Here is a 16,451-nt window from a genome sequence, read left to right on the forward strand (position 1 = left end):
ATTAGGCCCTCCTTATCCTCAGCTCCACATCTGTGGATTCAACCAACTGCAGATCACACAGTACCACAGTATTTATTGGAAAAACTCTGCATATAGGCGGACCTTTACATTTCAAATCTGTGTTATTCAAGGGTCAACTGTATACAGTGTCTGCTTGTTGTTGCATTTACCATCTAGAAAACAATGAAGCCTAATCATATTTTTCTCCAGGACACTAAAAATAGAATTTAAAAAGCTATTTGATTGGCTAGTGGCCAATATTTATTAATACCAAATATGAGAACATATAGTAAATATTATGGTATCTGTCAAAGTTTTTACAAATAAAGCCATATACGAAAAAAGCACTATGCCAGGGAGGCCTCCCCCCCCACCTAAAACTTCACTAAGGATCACTGTAACAGCTTCTAAACTTCATGAACAGCTTTTGTAAGTTACTTCATTCTTAAGACCTAAGGGCTGTTCAAACTTTTTCCCCAATACCAAATTCACTTTTTTTTTTTTTTTTTTTGGCCATAAGCCTCACCTTGATGCATGGGTCAAGCTCTGTGGTAAAGGGGAAAATAAAAGTGTCCCTCCATCTGATAACAGTATAATAGGCAAACTGGCAGTTACTTTGTTTTTTAAACTACTGTTTCCGCTACCCCCAGTCTAGGAGGACCACTTTTCAGAATATTCTTCTAAAGATGGGCAACATCTTCCCCCCCACACAAAAGTGTTATTTGTTTGTTTTAAATTACTGTAGCATTAAATCTTGATGGAGAGCAAAAGATAAAATCATGCTGTGGAAAGGACCCTTCCCCGGGCCCATCCTCCTACCCCACGTATGAATCGACTCCACGGCACATCTGGGAGTTCGTCGATCCTTGGCCAGATTTGCCCAAAGAAAGGGGGACCACGAACAGAAGGTGTAAATTATGACAATGCTTCCCTTCATCAGCATCTCTTCATCTGACTCCCACTGGGATCCTCTCGCATCTGCATTGACTCACAGCCCCCTGTACCTCCCCTCCAGACACTCACCACAGTTGCAAGTTGACATGTGATGACGAGCTGCTTCCTCCACAGTCACCACCACATGGCTCTTGAGAGGCACACTCAGGACTTACTCAAGCCCCTGGGCCCACACACTTTTCCCGCTGCTTCACCCTGCCTGTGCTCGGCCCGGGAACCATCTCACTTTCTCACCGCAGCCTTATTGGAAGGACCCCGCAGATGGATGCATTGTTTCATCCCTTCTTCTGTTAACAGAAAGGATCCACTTCCTTCCCTTCACTTTACACCTTGACTGTATTCAGCAGTGGCACATTTCACAACTTTGTGAACACCCCTACGGCTTCCGAGAAGCAGCTGTGTTCCCCTGACAGTGGGGCTGCTCTCCACAGACCACGTGTAACCCACAGAGGAGGGTCAGTCTTCAGTGGAGGCGAACCCTTAAAACAAAGATCAGGGCTCCACAGCAAAACACAGGGTTCTAGTCCCTCCTTCAAAATCACCCATGCGCTGACACCCCTGGGTGTGCTCCAGGAAGTGCGGCTCAGGACTGAAACCCACCAACGTCAGCGAGAGCCAACAGGTACCTCTGCCCTCGAAGCAGCGCATAACCAAGCACTCGACCAACTCTCCCTCCCCCGTGGCCCTGCCTCCATCTCAGGGCACTTTCACGGGACTGTCAGAGTGATAGATTACAGACACAGGGCACCCTGGTACCAGCAAAACTCCAGACAGTCATTCAAAACATAGTTGAACAAGGTGGGAAACCCTGGGCCAAGTGACCATCGGGTTTGGTGGACTCAGAGCTGACTGGATGGCCCTCCCGAGGCCACGAACATCGCAGGGAGCCATGCTGACTTGGAGGGAGGTCCTTGTAAAGCATGACTTGGGAGGTTTGTCATCCTTGGCTAAGGATGTTTTCATCAAGATGTGCTTATGGAGATCACAGATAATTCTCAGGTGAAAGGGGATAGTTAATTAACTGGAAGAAAACATATACCTGAAACTAACACAACATAGTAAATCAACTATACTCCAATAAAAATTAAAAAAAAAAAAGTAAAGGAGCCAAGATATGAAGAAAGAAAGGAAGGAAGAAAGAAAGAAAGGAAGGAAGGAAGAAAGAAAGAAGGGGGGGAGGGAGGGAAGGAGGAAGGAAAGAAGGAAGGGAGGAAGGAAGGAAGAGAGATTTTAAAGGATTTCAACAGGCTGGAATGGCCACTAGAACTGACCAAAACAACAACAAAATCCCTCAAGTTAAAAGATAAAATCCTGTTTTTGATTGTAAAAAAACTTACTGCATAAATACAGGGTAATGTCAATGCCTGCCCCATACCCTCCAATCTGCTCACCCTGTTCATAAGCTCTGCCAATGACCCTGAACCCAGGCTCTCACTGGGAGAGGCTCCAGGCCACTGACATTCCAACTCCCATCAATGTTATGACTCTGACTTCAGACTTGGGGCTGCCTTTCACTCTTTGGGCTCAATCTCCTGTCCTGGGCCCCACCCCTTTATGGCAGTTGATCCTATAACTCATTCTTGCGGACCCAAGTCTTCTACAGCTTCCTGGCTGCAGTCTTGTCCCTGTACACTAGCACTCCTTTCATCTGGCCCCTTGACCCACTCGGCCAAACACCTGCCCACCTAGACTACTGCCTATGGAAGGATTCCCCTGGGGCTCTGCCTTCCCCACTGTCGTAACTGCCTCCCGCTACAGCCTGCTGCCCATGTGTCCCCGTGAGGTGCCCCAGGCCATGGACCTGTCTGTTCTGTGGGTTCCCATCTGGACTATATTCTGGATCCCCAGCTGACCTCACTCTGCTCCCGACAGAGGCCCAGCTCTTTTACATGGCAGGGGCAAAGGGGATGGGTTTAAAGCAATTCATATTTTAAGGTCTTAAGGATTTCTATTGAACACAAGCTCAATGCAAGCTGGAGGTGCCACAGAGAGGCTGAATCAGAGACATAATCCTGATCTGTACTGGTACCTCGTTTAATGATGCAGAAAACATGTGCATCTCACAGGCCTGTTAGTCAGGTGTAGAGTAAGAACTCTACACTGGCCAAGCCATCTCTCAAGTGTTGTTCCTGTCTGAGTGTCATGCTTTTAAAGAGACAGTGACATAAAGTGCATAAAGGGAGTGCATCCAGAGGGAAGTAACCAGAATAACAGAATTCCTGACATCAGGTGATATAAAAATATTTGTAAGAATCAGGGGTATTGGCCTAGGAAAGGAGGGTTTGCAGGGCGTTTTCAGGTGAAGAGCTCTCACATGAAGAAAGACCTAGAGGGTTATAGTACAAGAGACCGTGGGGGTCTGCAGGGTCACTGTAGAAGAGGGGCTGAAGCAGTAAGAGCTGGTCCCACTCTACCCCTGACTTGGTGACCCTGCCTCTCTAGCCTCAGACTGGAGGATCTGATTTCGAAGGCCCCTCCCTGCTCTCAGAGCACATAATTCTTCATCCTTACATTAAGCCCAATCTGAGAAAGAAGACAGGCCTAGCCTAGCCTGTTCTGAGGCCTGGGAGACAAGATTGGTTCTTAGGTCTTCTAAGTGGCCCCTTCCAGGAAAATCAAATTCACTCAAGTAACCTGTAAAATAAGTGGTCGCAGGCTTTATGTTTCAGGAAATGTAAAATACAGAAATTCCCCAACAGAAGGTGTGAGAGGCATAAAAATGTCTATCCCTCCCTAAAACAGTCACTTCCTAATCCCTGCAATCTGTGAATATTACCTTACATGGTTAAGAATGTCCAGAGTTAAGCATGTCCAGAGGAGGAACTGATCCTAGATCTGGTGGTCTCTCAAAGCCATCCCAGGTATCCTTATAAGAGGGATGCAGAGGGAGATGAGAGAGAGATGCACGGGGAAGAAGGTAATGTGAAGGCGGAGGCAGGGACTGGAGAGATGTGGCCACAAGTCAAGGAGCGCCTGGAGTCACCAAAGGCTGGAAGACGAGAGACAAGCAACTGATTCTCCCCCAAAGCCTCTGATGGGGATGAATTCCTGTTGACATCCTAACCCTGGGCTCTGACTCCAAAACCATGAGAGAATAAATCTCCATTGTTTTCAGATACTAAGTTTGTGGCCATTTCTTATGACAGCCACAGCAAACTAATATGGAAGATTTTCTGCTTAAATAAAATTTTGTTATGGGCCAAAAGTGGGCAGTAATAACCTTCTTTAAAGGAAAAGCTTGAATTTTTATGTGTTTTTATGGCCTATTCCATACCAGACTCAGAACAAGTGCAGCTCTGCTTTTGAAAGTGTTTGGGGCAGTGACAAAAGCATCTTTTAAATCATTCTGCATCCATATTTTACTAACAATCTCGCCTCCACACACAAATTCAGCGGACAATAAATCTAAGCAGGGCAGACAACCAGATGACTCCAACCTCCACCCAGCTGGCCTGGCTGCCGTAGAACTGATCATGCAGCATCTCACGGCATGGATGGGAGAAGGAAGTGCTGGTGTAGGTGGGAGCTCATCTTGATTCTCTATTGTAATGTGGGCAGCGTTTCTCCCCACCCTCGCCTGGCAGCATCCAGCTCTTGGAGAATGATGGATGCTACTGAGATGAGCAATACAATAACATGATCCCTGAGCCTAGGAACCGCCTGTGGAAAGAGAACAAGGGTCCTGCAGGCCTCCCCAGACTCCCACCATCTCCACAAGTCACTCTCACGCTGTCACTGAGGGGACTACCCGGTGGGACCAGGTTTCAGGAGATGGTTCCATTTTGACTTCTAATGTCTCCTTGATAGAAACATCATTACTATTTTAAAAACCACAAATAAGGGAGAAAGTCCTTTTAAAATCAGGGAAGAGGAAATGAAAGGTATGTATAAAACTGCAAGTTTGATGACATGAGGCTGATGATGATTCATCTGTCTTCTGCTCAAGAGAACAGTACAAGAGAATCTCCACCGTGGAGTGGCAAGAGCCCAACACCTAGTTGAGATCTTCTGCTTCCTAGATTCAAGTCCTTGGCTAAATCATTTCACTTCTGTTGAGCTTCATTTTCCTCAAAACCGGATAACCCAGTAAGATGACATATGGTCTAAACAGTGGCTGGTCTATCTGAGTTCATTAATGTTTGAGGAAAGGATGAGTTAACTGTTCTGCATCCAGGACTGGACAACATAATACTGTTATCTGCAGTTCTTCCAACTGCCATCAATACCTGTATGAGTTTATAACATTTAGGAAGAGAAATCTTTTATTATCTTGGAAATGCAAATTGGCAGTGGGCATTGCTTTTTCTTCTTGGACAGTGGTGCTTCATTTTACAATCCAGAGATTTATGTAAAAGAAAGTTGGTCAGTTTTTATGGGTAACACATAACAACTATTTTTGGTCCAGGACTAAAAATGTTTGTTTTTCAATCTAAAACAGAATTCTGTGCAAGTTCCTCACTCCTAAACACACACACTCCCCCACCCCTACCCAAAAGCCATTCCCTTTTTTTTGATCCCTAGTCACCAGGGAAGCAGACTGTGTGAAGCCTGGCCTTTACTCAGTGAAACAGAGGCTGGTCTTTCCCAGTCACCAGTAGAACAGGTCAGTCTCTGTGTGAAGCTGGGGCAGGGGGCATGGAGAATGGAAGCTAACTGGGCATCCTATAGGCCCTGGGGCTAAACTTGGCATCCCCTAGGCCCTGGGGCTGGCAGCCCTATGCGCGTGTATCAGAGGGCCTAAGGGACCCACAAGCACCTGGTGAGTTCTCCCCTCCATTCGGGAAGAGTGACTTCTAGAGAATGCGGAGAGTTCAGCTTATGCCGTTCCTCCTCTTCACTCTCCCTCCTCCTCCTTAGAGCGAGTAGCATGTCCAGTGAGGTGGTACACCCAACACCAGCCCCTTCCACGTTCCCCCTGGAGACACAGCCGTGCATGCCTTCCCAGTGACCAGCATTCTCAAGCCTTTGGACGGTCCACCATAAGCCCTGCTGATCCTCTGGCCCCTGGAAATCATATTCCCCTACTAAAGAAAAATATGGATTAATTTTTCCTCTTGTCAACCAGCTGTGTAGGAATCACGTGCGCATGACTTTAAAGCTTAGTTCCTAATGCAATCTTGAACCCTTCACTGTTGAGAAAGATATTTTTTTTTTTCACAAGACTATTAGCCTTACAATAAGAATCTAGGATACTTTTATCATTTCTCTTGGGACTTACTAAAACAAAAGAAAGACTGAAAAATGAAGTAACTCCTATGTATAGTCTACATTTACAGACTAACACATTTCAAGGAATTCACTGAGAGAGAAGAAACAACTCTAAACAAGGAGGTAATTTTTTAATTTACTTTTCTTCCTGAATGACAATTTTAGTTGAGGTGGCCTCTGTGTCTATCAAATAGACAGTAGTATTTTGGCCATATGTGTGGTCTGAAGGCAGCTATCTAAGCCCTGCAAACAGCTGGAATAGCAGTACAGGAATTCTTGGTCTCACTGAAACCACAGATATAACAGGGGCTTCTCTCAAGGCAGGAACCAAAATACTGTAATCATGTTAGACAAAGGCCATGTAGGGTACATGAAAATCTCTCCCCAGTACTTTGAGAGTAGTTATGACCAAAGAGATGTTATTTTAATCAAATTCATTTAAATCATGATTTAAATGACTAAGATGACTCACTTTTATCAGCTTTTTATTTTAAAAAGTGCATTTTTGTTTTTCTGACATAAAAACAAAGTTACACATCCTTTAAAATTCAGTTGACCATGGGTTTCACTTTTAGAAGATACACCTCATATATTTAAGTCAGTGATTTATGGAAGCCATATTCAGCAGTACATCCCTCAATAATTCTAGCAGATTCTGTGGAAAAAGAAAAAAGTTCACTGTTTCCCTGTGTTCTTACTGTTCTCCCTCATTAATCTTCAGACTCGCTTTTGTTTGCCCAGATTACTTCATTCTTAAGAATTATCTATTCATTTATCTGCTTGAAACTGCACTTTTTTCATACAGCGCTATTAACAAGCATGATTTCCACTGATAAAATCCATATACGGAGAAGAGAAACATGATTTCTGGGGTGCACAAGAGTTTTTTACTTTTCTACCTGCCAGGATGACTTTCATTGGCTCTCATTACCCCTCAGTTTGGTCATGTAGCATTCAACATCTTAAGAGGCTCTAGGCTTAACACATGAAGGATTCAGACCTGACAAAGCTTACATTCCAATAGGAAACAGATATTAGATGGCTATTGTACAAACAGCTGTACAACAACAATGATAGCTTTGAAGAAGTGCATGGTGCGAGAGCAACCCCATCTAGATTGGGAGTCAAGGAAGACCTCTCTCGAAAGTAACATTGATTTTTTATTACTTACTCATAAAGCTCTTTAAAAAGAGGTAACACAAACATACTGTCTCAGATATTATGTCAGTTCCAAGGTAAGATGGGGTATGGGAAAGAGAAGCCTCTGGACTAGACAGATACGACTAGAATCCCTGCTCTTACTATGGTGCCTTGAGCAACTCATGGTAAGGGACATGGTCTCTTCACAATATTGTTGTAAAAGTTAAGTATGACACACATAAAAAGCACTCAGTATTTAGTGGAAGTCCAATAAACTACAGACAATAGTTAATTACAGAATGCATGTTGATTTATCTTTGAGCTTTAACATGTCAAAATAAAGCTAATCTTCCTAATTTGCAGTTCTTTCTTTATCCAAACGTTCAACTGAAAGAGAAAACTCAAAAACCCATTAGGAAGAAAACACACTCTGACATCAGTGGTTTTTCTTCACTTGCGTTAGCTAACAGGTATCGTTTACTTAAACAATGGAGGTGCACCTTGTACTATCTTCCTGGTAGGTATATAAATACAGGCAAAAAGAACAGTGGGTGTATCTGTACTCAACAGCCTTTTCTGAGCATTAGAAAAAGATTCTGGAATTGGAGCTTTTGAATCAGAGTTTTTAAAATAGTGAATTCCCCTTGGGCGGTTAAGTGTTTTTCAGGTCATTAACTGCTTGTCTGAGAGGGTGCAGGCAGAGCCCTTCAGAGAAGCCCAAACTCACACAGCCCTAGAAGCATTTCCCACACCATGTTTAGCTGCTTTTATTCTGATCTCCCTCAGTACTTACAAACACCCAACCCATAAGACAGTGTTGGCACACAGTTCATCCCTCCATTAGGCACTCATTGCTGCCGGTGTCGTACCTGGAGGTACAACCGACCAGGCTGCACCTGAAAGGAGCTCCCAGCCCTCGATGGCCCTCATTAAGTTTTCTTTAGACTGTGGCCAACAGTCACTTTTCCTTTTTGACACAAGGCTCACATCAGAAAATGAAAAACTGTTTTCTGTTTTTAAGTTAAAAATGAAGAATTTTACTTGGTCCTGGAAAAGAAACCACTTTACTGATGAGAAAAATGAGGCTCAGCAAGGAGAACAGATTTGCCTAAGATCTTAGAGCATGTTAACAGCAGAGGTGAAGCCAGAATTTCATTCATTGCTCTCGGGGCTCCCCACCCCATGTACCAAGCCCTGTGGTCTGCCTGGCACTAGGAACACAACCAGACGCGCCTCCACCATGAGCCGGACGCCCCGCCGCATGGCTGTGGGCTCACCCCGGCCTGGGCGGCACGAGGCCGGCAAGCCCTGCAGCCCGGAGCAGAACAGGCGCCGGGCCCCCTGCCCCCGGGCCTTCCACCGTTCTGTGCCGCACCGCGCCGGGGTGGCTCCTGGCACCCAGAGGCTCTGCCTGCCCACCCCCACGGGGATGCCTCTCCAGCTCCTGGCTTCCACGGCCAAAACCTCACCGGTGCGGGTTCCACAAAGGCTCCCTTCTGCTGGCCTTGACTGGAGACTGTTTATTTCCCCAAGTCCCCTTGGCTTGTACGAGCTGAAAAGTCCAGGACTGAAAGGAGAACACAAACCCTTCTGCACAAGCTAGGGGCCTGCGTGGGGTCAAAGGTCAGGGGTTGCTCATAATTGCTCTTGAATGATGTTTCCTCAACGTAAAACAAAGGTGCGCTGTCTGCAGACAGAATGGCTCTAGCTCAGGAGAGGAACCTCTCTAGCACACAAATTCAAAATAAGAAATAACAGCCAAGTCTTTCTAGGATGATGAGGTGGCAGTCCCTGACTGACCAGGGAACCAGGGAAAAATTACACCCAAGGCAATGTGACTGGGCAGCAGAATTCTGGGGCAGAAAAGGAGCGTATGGGTGGCTGGTGAGACCTGTGTGAGTCCAGCCTTCCTGGGGACCCAAGGTGCCTGGGAGATGAGAGGAAGCACAGGCAGAGAAGACTCACCAACGTCTGCAGAAAGAATGAAAACCTGGTTCCTTCACACATTCCCTCCCTGCAGCAGCTGCTCGGGGTGCCCAGCCCTCAGTCTGAGCTTCTGGAGCCCCTCCTGCACGACTGTATCACATTATGTAACAATTGTCTGTGTGTCGTCTGTCACATTCATTTTTGTCTCAGCAGAGTCCAGCGAGGTGTCTAACACCCAGTGGGCACCAAAAAAAAAAGTTAAGTGAATGAAAGCATGACCCGTTACACAGTGACTGCAAGTCGCACGCACAACTAGGGCAGCGGTAAGCAGAAGCCAGAGAGCGGAGGAAACGCCAACAATGGACGGACTACAGGGAATTTCCCTTAACCAATCTTAACCAGAAGTCGGAGGGCTGCCTGTCCCTCACCAGCCCCTGAAGGCTCGGCAGCCATGGGACAGCTGTTCTGTTCTATTTCTGGGCTGGGGAGACATATCTTAGAGCTAAAACATATGTTCCCATAATTATCAAAATTGAGTGTTACAAAACAAGGAAAGGGGGAATGCAGCAGGTTCACCTAAGTGAGCTTAGACTTCCTGTATCATATACCAGCTCCACCTCCAACTCAACCTCTCTTTTAGAAACCTATGGGCTCAGTGTCACAATTCCAAGTTCAAAGTGGACCAAATCCTGGGTGCCAATGGAAAACCCCTTCTAATTCACAAGACACATGCTCTTAGTACAAAGCTTGCCAACTTACTTTTTCCACGTCTAGATCAGCATCCTGCTTCTTCAAAAAACTGTAGAAGAAAAACAAAATAGACATCAGAAGAGAACGGAGCACTCTTTGCCTGTAAACCTCCCACAAAGCACCACCATAGAATTTTCACTTGCTGCAGACAATCAATTGGCCCACAATTTTTTTCCTTGTTCACACAATTGTTGCAGTCACAGTTGCCACAAACACCTACCTGCAACTGCAAAGACCTGGCCCTAAAGCACCAAAGGAAGCCAGCATGAGATCTTAACTTTCCAGAGCCAGGAAAAACAGGGATGGAGGTCCTGAGTGTGTACACACACACACACACACCCTTCTTAAGAGTGCCTACTAGTCGTCCACAGCTGGGACATATTAAGAATGTGTATCCAAGGTCTTATTCAACTTACCTCTTGGCTTAAATCTCCCCTTAGTCCCCAGAACCTATCTGTCCCTCTTGCTGTCTGACTATGGGCGAGCCTCACTATCTTAACAGCCTTCCTGAGACGGCCCTGCTTTCCCATCAGCTGGGGTTCCCCTCTCCAGGAGACTTGCCAATCCACTAGCCTGCACAACTTGTCCATGGAAATATAGTCCTAAGATCACCTTAGAACCTTGTATCAAGCCCCGGGCAGAGCTGCTGCTGACTCTGAGGGCACCCATGCCCACTTCACATGAGCCTTTAAAGCACCAGGAGCAGGACGGCAGGCCTCCAGTTTGCTCATGCACTCTGCCTATAACCTGCCCATATTACAGTACCTCATTTATTATTTGTGATTTTAGCTGTTCGAACAAAGCTTCAGTTTTAATAAGGTGTCTAAAAAGAACAGTAAAAATGGTTGAATGGAATTACATTGACAACAATACGTTAGGGCAGAAAGTAAAAGGTTTGAGAAATCTGGGGCGGGGGAAAGGCAGAAACAATTTTTCCTATCTTAGTAGAGACTCAAACCTGTTTTCAGTATGATTCTTAGCATCTTTCTTCCTGGTCTGTGGTTTAAAAGACCCCATCATAAATTATCATCCCCATCAAAACCACCCCCCCTCCCTACACACACAAGAGAATTTTTGCGCTGTTTGAAAGACTGCATAATTAACAGTCACATCTTTGTTTTGTTTAATCAAAGATGACTCAGAATGAAGGGAAGAAAAAATGACCATGGGGAAGAGAATTAGAAACTCATATATTGTCTCCTGCAGATGGGCATTTCAGATCATGAACTCACTGCAGACACGCAAGAGGAGCGACACGGAGGCTGGAGGGAGAGGATGCACTAATGAGCTCACCACCACCGCCCGGGCCTTAGCAACCCACACCCCCATCTCCTATTGCTTCTGAGACACGCTGTCTTGTCCTACCAAACGCCACCAGGCAATACATGCCTTTTCTTCTGGCTCACCCACTGGGGATCTAGACACGGTTGAGCTGTAAAAAAATGGGAATCCTCTCTGTCCAGAAACTTCCACTGGCCTCCCTATAACCAGCAAAAAGTAAGTCAGTATCAGGAGAACTTTTCATCAAAGGAAACATCTATACAGTATAAGTCTGACTTCCATTCTTTTTTTTTTTTTTTTAAGTCTTTATTGAATTTGTTACAAAATTGCTTCTGTTCTATGTTTAGGTTTTTTGGCCATGAGGCATGTAGAATCTTAGCTCCCGGACCAGGGATTGAACCCACACCCCCTGCATTGGAAGGCGAAGTTTCAACCACTGGACTGCCAGGGAAGTGCCCTGACTTCCATTCTTGAATACTTCCAAAGAGGTTTAGGAAGGCTGGCATTCTGATTTACACAATGGAATGTTCTCATTTGCAAGGTGAACGATTCCTTCACCTGCCACAGAAAGAGCAGGTGGAGAATCATTACCCTTTTCCAAAGCAGTGAGGACACTCTGCCTCTCTCATGCACACAGCACAACTGCAACCACACAGGATACCCAGTTCAGCAACAGGCTCTGGAAGAATGAGCCTTCACTCCACGGTACCAAAAGGAAAACTGAAAACCTGCTTGCAGCTGCTGGCTCACTACGACACAAGGAATCTTACACATACGGACTTATATGTGGCATTATCCAACTTCTTTTTCAGGCTTACTGAACAGATGGAGCTAATTAACAAAGACAATGCATATATGCATCTTCCTGCAGCCAGAAACCAGGAGGATGTCACAGTGTTAACTTCAAAGACTCCCAGCAAGCACACACAGCCTGAGATATTTTTAGGCGCCGGCTCCATTGTTTCAAAGAGGATACGGATGGATGAAATAGAATTGCCTGAAAGTAAAATTCATATGGCAATCCATCTTGAATGAAGAGTGGCATTAGTTTTTAAAACCAGTTCTATCTTTCTTAAATACAGGCTGTTTCTGAAAAGTTGGGAATAAATAAAGTTTGGTCCTCAAATGTTTAGGTGAAATAAAGATAACAGTTTATTTCAATGACTCCTATATTTAAAAAATTGACCACTTATTCTCCTACTTTATCTTTATTCTAAATCTAGATTATTGGAATATCCAAGTTTTAAGTTTCTAACGCTTAAGGCAAGGTAGACACCTCCCTCCTCATGTGTGTGTACGTGTATTTACAGATATAGATATGCATATGTGGTTACACAGACATTTTAAATAGTTGACTTTTTCAATACAAATGTATTCAATCATGGGCTTGTGGGCATTAGGGCATGTTCCATGCTTTTATTCTTCCTGCTGAAGCAGTGCTGATGTTTTGTTTGAGAACATGACTGAAAGGGACCCAGATTCCTCAGTGGAAAAGGTGGGTCTGTAAATGCTGCACATGTGTGATTGGCTGCAGGAATGGAAGGCAAAGGACGAGGCCTGAACCCAAAATGAACCACACTGCCCACGCTTCAGATCAGCTCAAGTCCTCTCTCTTTGGGGGAATACACAAAGATTTTTATTTTTAGAGAAAACGCTAAAAATAACACCGAGACGCCCTCCACTTTGAGCCCCCTCTTGATAGAGCCATCCCCCCGCCCCCACTGCTCCCCCATTTCCAAATGCCTAGGGGACACCTCCCAAGAGCACCTACCACACACCCAGCGACAGGACAGCGCCGGCAGAGGAATAAGCAGACCCAGCAAAGGAGCACCGGCCACACGTTCAGAGAACGGCAAGAGGCTTGGCAGTGCACAGGCTTGGCTGCGAACGGTGGTAGGCTGGTAGAGAAAGGTGGAGAGCTAAGACAGAGGCCGGGTGGTGAGAGACAGCACACACCAGCTACGAAGTCAGGCAGTGAGGGGCACGCTGCTGCACCCCTCAGTGTATTTTCAACCTGCCTCTATCCCAGGAAAAAGGGCAGAAAAATAGATACAGCCCCCAGCATATTCCTGGCACTGGATTAAGCATCATCATTCCAATCCCACCCACTCTGCGGGGTGAGTAGAATCTCCTCCGAATTAGCCTGCAGGGCCCAGTACAGAATCGCCGTTTGGACCCTGTTTTCCTTTGGTCCCACGTCCACGAAGAACTGGATTTCATCTCCTCTGTGTTCCTATTTCATGCAGTACCTGTTTCCCTGCCTCCCCTGCCTGAATGCCAGCTTGTCTGTGGCCAGGACAGCATTGAGTACAGTGCCTGCAACACAGCAGGGACTTGTGCCCTCTCTGAGGATGGAGGGGTGAAGGGTGGAGAGGGGAGGTGGCAGGGTGGCTAATGAAGAACTGACCAATGGAAATGAAGGAAATGAAACCTCGCTGAATCAGGCTGACCTGCTGCCTCCTGCACGTACAAGCAGCGGGGGTACCGGGGAGGCGCGTGTATAAATCCAGGTGCACCCACATACCACACACACACACACACACACACACACACACACAACCAGAAGACGACCTGTTCTTTAAATTTAGCCCTGTGTCTTTAGCTATAAAAAAATGACAAAGATGCAATCTGGAGATTCTGCTGTTATTTTTAACATTACCCAGTGTTTCCTTTTTACTTAAGAAAAAAAAAAATGTGACTGAGAAACCAAGATTCAATACATTAAAATCATAATCACATCTTGTATAAGATGGAGATTTAAGGAAGGGCCATGATAAATCCAAGATTTAAACCATGGTTCAGGCTTTTGTTTGATTATTTTAAGAAATGAAAGATTGAGAGACAAGTGAGGCATACTTTTCTCCTGTCATAGAATCTCCTCTATTCCCAATGCAACCCTTTTGACTACTTGCAAAAGACTTAAAATATTCAGTGACCTGCCAAAAAACATCTGCACGTTACGAGACACGTCTCCACATATTCACGTCTGAATGGCTTCTTTCTGCTCCAACGATCACAGCTCTATTCAATCAAAACTCAAGTGAGAACTCAGAGCCGTACGTGTTGTGATGCCAGTGGCGACTGAGGATAAAACGGCCATTTGATAGCAGCTTCCATATCAAGCCTGTCAACAGGGGCAGTGTTCCTTCGGTTATTCTTAACTCAGGATCCAAGGCACAAAAAAGACCAGGCAGGGCCAGACTCTGCCACAATCCCAAAGAAGGCCGAGACACAGAGGGAGCCTCAACGTTCTCCGGCGGAGCGGCGGCCCCTGGCTCCCTGCCGGCGGCCCGAGAACAGGCCCACTCTCACGCGGCACGCCCGGGGCCCGCGCAGCTGCACACAGACATGCAGGGCCCCACGATCTGCTGTGCGCTCCACAGCTGGGGCGGGCCCCGGGCCGGGACCCAGCTCAGACCAGGCCTTTTGTGGTGGGGTATGCCTCACGGCTCCGTTTCCCCAGGAGAAAAATGTTTCTTTCCTCTGGCCATTCATCCTGGGCCCGGACGAGCTCATCCTCCTGTGTCTTCCTGCACATGTGAACCTTCTGACAAGCTGTGAGATGACAGCAACTCTTCTCCCATCTCACCCACCCCCCCGTAAGGGCGCAGGCACAAGTGCACATTCAAAACAGTGAGGGGCACAGGGCAGTGAAGAGCTGGGGAACAAGCCGATGCCACCCCCAAGGGCCTCCTCAGCACCCTGACATCAAGGGGACCCTGCAGGAATTCTCAAAGGAGAGGAGCTAGTCTGGAAGAGGACAGCAAAGGTGGCCAGGGAACGCCCTGGAGTCTCTCACATTGGGAAGACATCACGGGCCTCGGCCAGTGTCGGATAACTTTGTCTTACTACCTCATTCTGCTTATTTTTTAATACATTCACTCACCTCATTGAAAACCTGGACACTCTGGGACCCCTGTTATGACGTGGGAGCTTTTCCCCTCTGGCCAGTGTTTCTACACACATAGAAATGCTAACACTAGTGGAACGCCGCCATCCTGCCCGTCACAGCTGACAGCACATGTAACCTTCCGAGAGAGAAAAACAGAAGGGGGAGGCCCCGCAAATATGAACGATGTACCTAGTATGACTAACTGCGGGGTCTCCTGCAAGCAGGAAAGTGCAATAGGCTCTACCTAAAGCGTAGGCTCTACCGCCCAAGGATCCCTCTCACCATTGTGAATTACGCTCCACAACACAGAAGTCGGGTCCACAGCCAGGGAGGAAGCAGTTGGCTTGGAAACCAAGTTCTGTTCCTAGCTCTGCTATTAACTTGCTCTGTGATTGGGCAAAGGGAGAGGCTACAGCAACAGTCACATATTAAACAACCCTCAGCGGCCAGGCAGGTAAAACAAATGAATGGAGCAGGTGAGAGGGAGCTGGGGAGAGCGGAAGAACCCTGCCCCATCCCAAGAGGACAGCTGCAATGCTGCCTGGGTGGGCTGTCGTCATGAGAAAAGGAAGGCTTGGTTTTGCCAGACCTTCCAATTTTTTTTTCAAGAGAAGTGGAAATCTCAGTTTTTATACAAAAGTGCCCAATTTTTAAATGTTGGTTTCAATTTTTAAAATGCAGCATGTGGTCCAACAAAACATAACTGAGGGTATCATCCAGCCCATAGACTGGTTTGCTATCTTTATAAGTCATAAGAGCCATCCCTTGGTTTCTCTTTCTGTTAAATAGGAAATTGACTGCTATCTGCCCACCACTTGGGGTTTATTTAAGAGCATAGGAGGGGTTTTTATTATTACATAACAAAAAATCCAAGTACATTCAGATGCACAAAGCAAGGTAACCTGATTCCTTATTTTTTTTAAAACCAGGGTTTACACAAATGCTTCCACATGGGGCTTGATGTTTTGCAGAATTATTTGAAATGTATACTTCTACAAGTTAGCTTCTAAAAAAAAAACCAAAAGAGGTAAACTGTAATAGCCTTAGAGGATGAGAGGTGAGTAACTGGTGCAAGTGATGGGGTGCAAGCTTGCTTGGAATGGCTTTTTTAAAATTTTTTCATCTTTAGTGGAGTATAATTACTTAACAATGTTGTGTTAGTTTCTGTTGTATAACATAGTGAATCAGCTATATTTATACATCTATCCCCATATCCCCTCCCTCTTGAGCCTCCCTCCCACCCCCTATGTTGTCACAAAGCACCAAGCTGATCTCCCTGTGCTCTGCAGCAGCCTCCCAC

The 16,451-nt window shown here is 46.0% G+C and overlaps 1 protein-coding gene across 3 annotated transcripts in view; it reads right to left on the bottom strand.

Annotated features, from left to right (window-relative positions):
* FYN (FYN proto-oncogene, Src family tyrosine kinase) overlaps positions 1–16,451 on the bottom strand; it is a 198,650-nt gene that overhangs the window by 162,411 nt on the left and 19,788 nt on the right. For 2 of the 3 annotated variants that reach the window (XM_057738235.1, XM_057738230.1), the window contains exon 2: positions 9,988–10,027. The exons of the other annotated variant lie outside the window; for it this stretch is intronic. The gene's annotated coding sequence lies outside the window, so the exon portion shown is untranslated. The remainder of the gene's footprint in view (positions 1–9,987; positions 10,028–16,451) is intronic. 3 annotated transcript variants of the gene reach the window in all.

This window comes from Hippopotamus amphibius, chromosome 6 (assembly GCF_030028045.1).
Source record: "Hippopotamus amphibius kiboko isolate mHipAmp2 chromosome 6, mHipAmp2.hap2, whole genome shotgun sequence".
NCBI lineage: Eukaryota > Metazoa > Chordata > Mammalia > Artiodactyla > Hippopotamidae > Hippopotamus > Hippopotamus amphibius.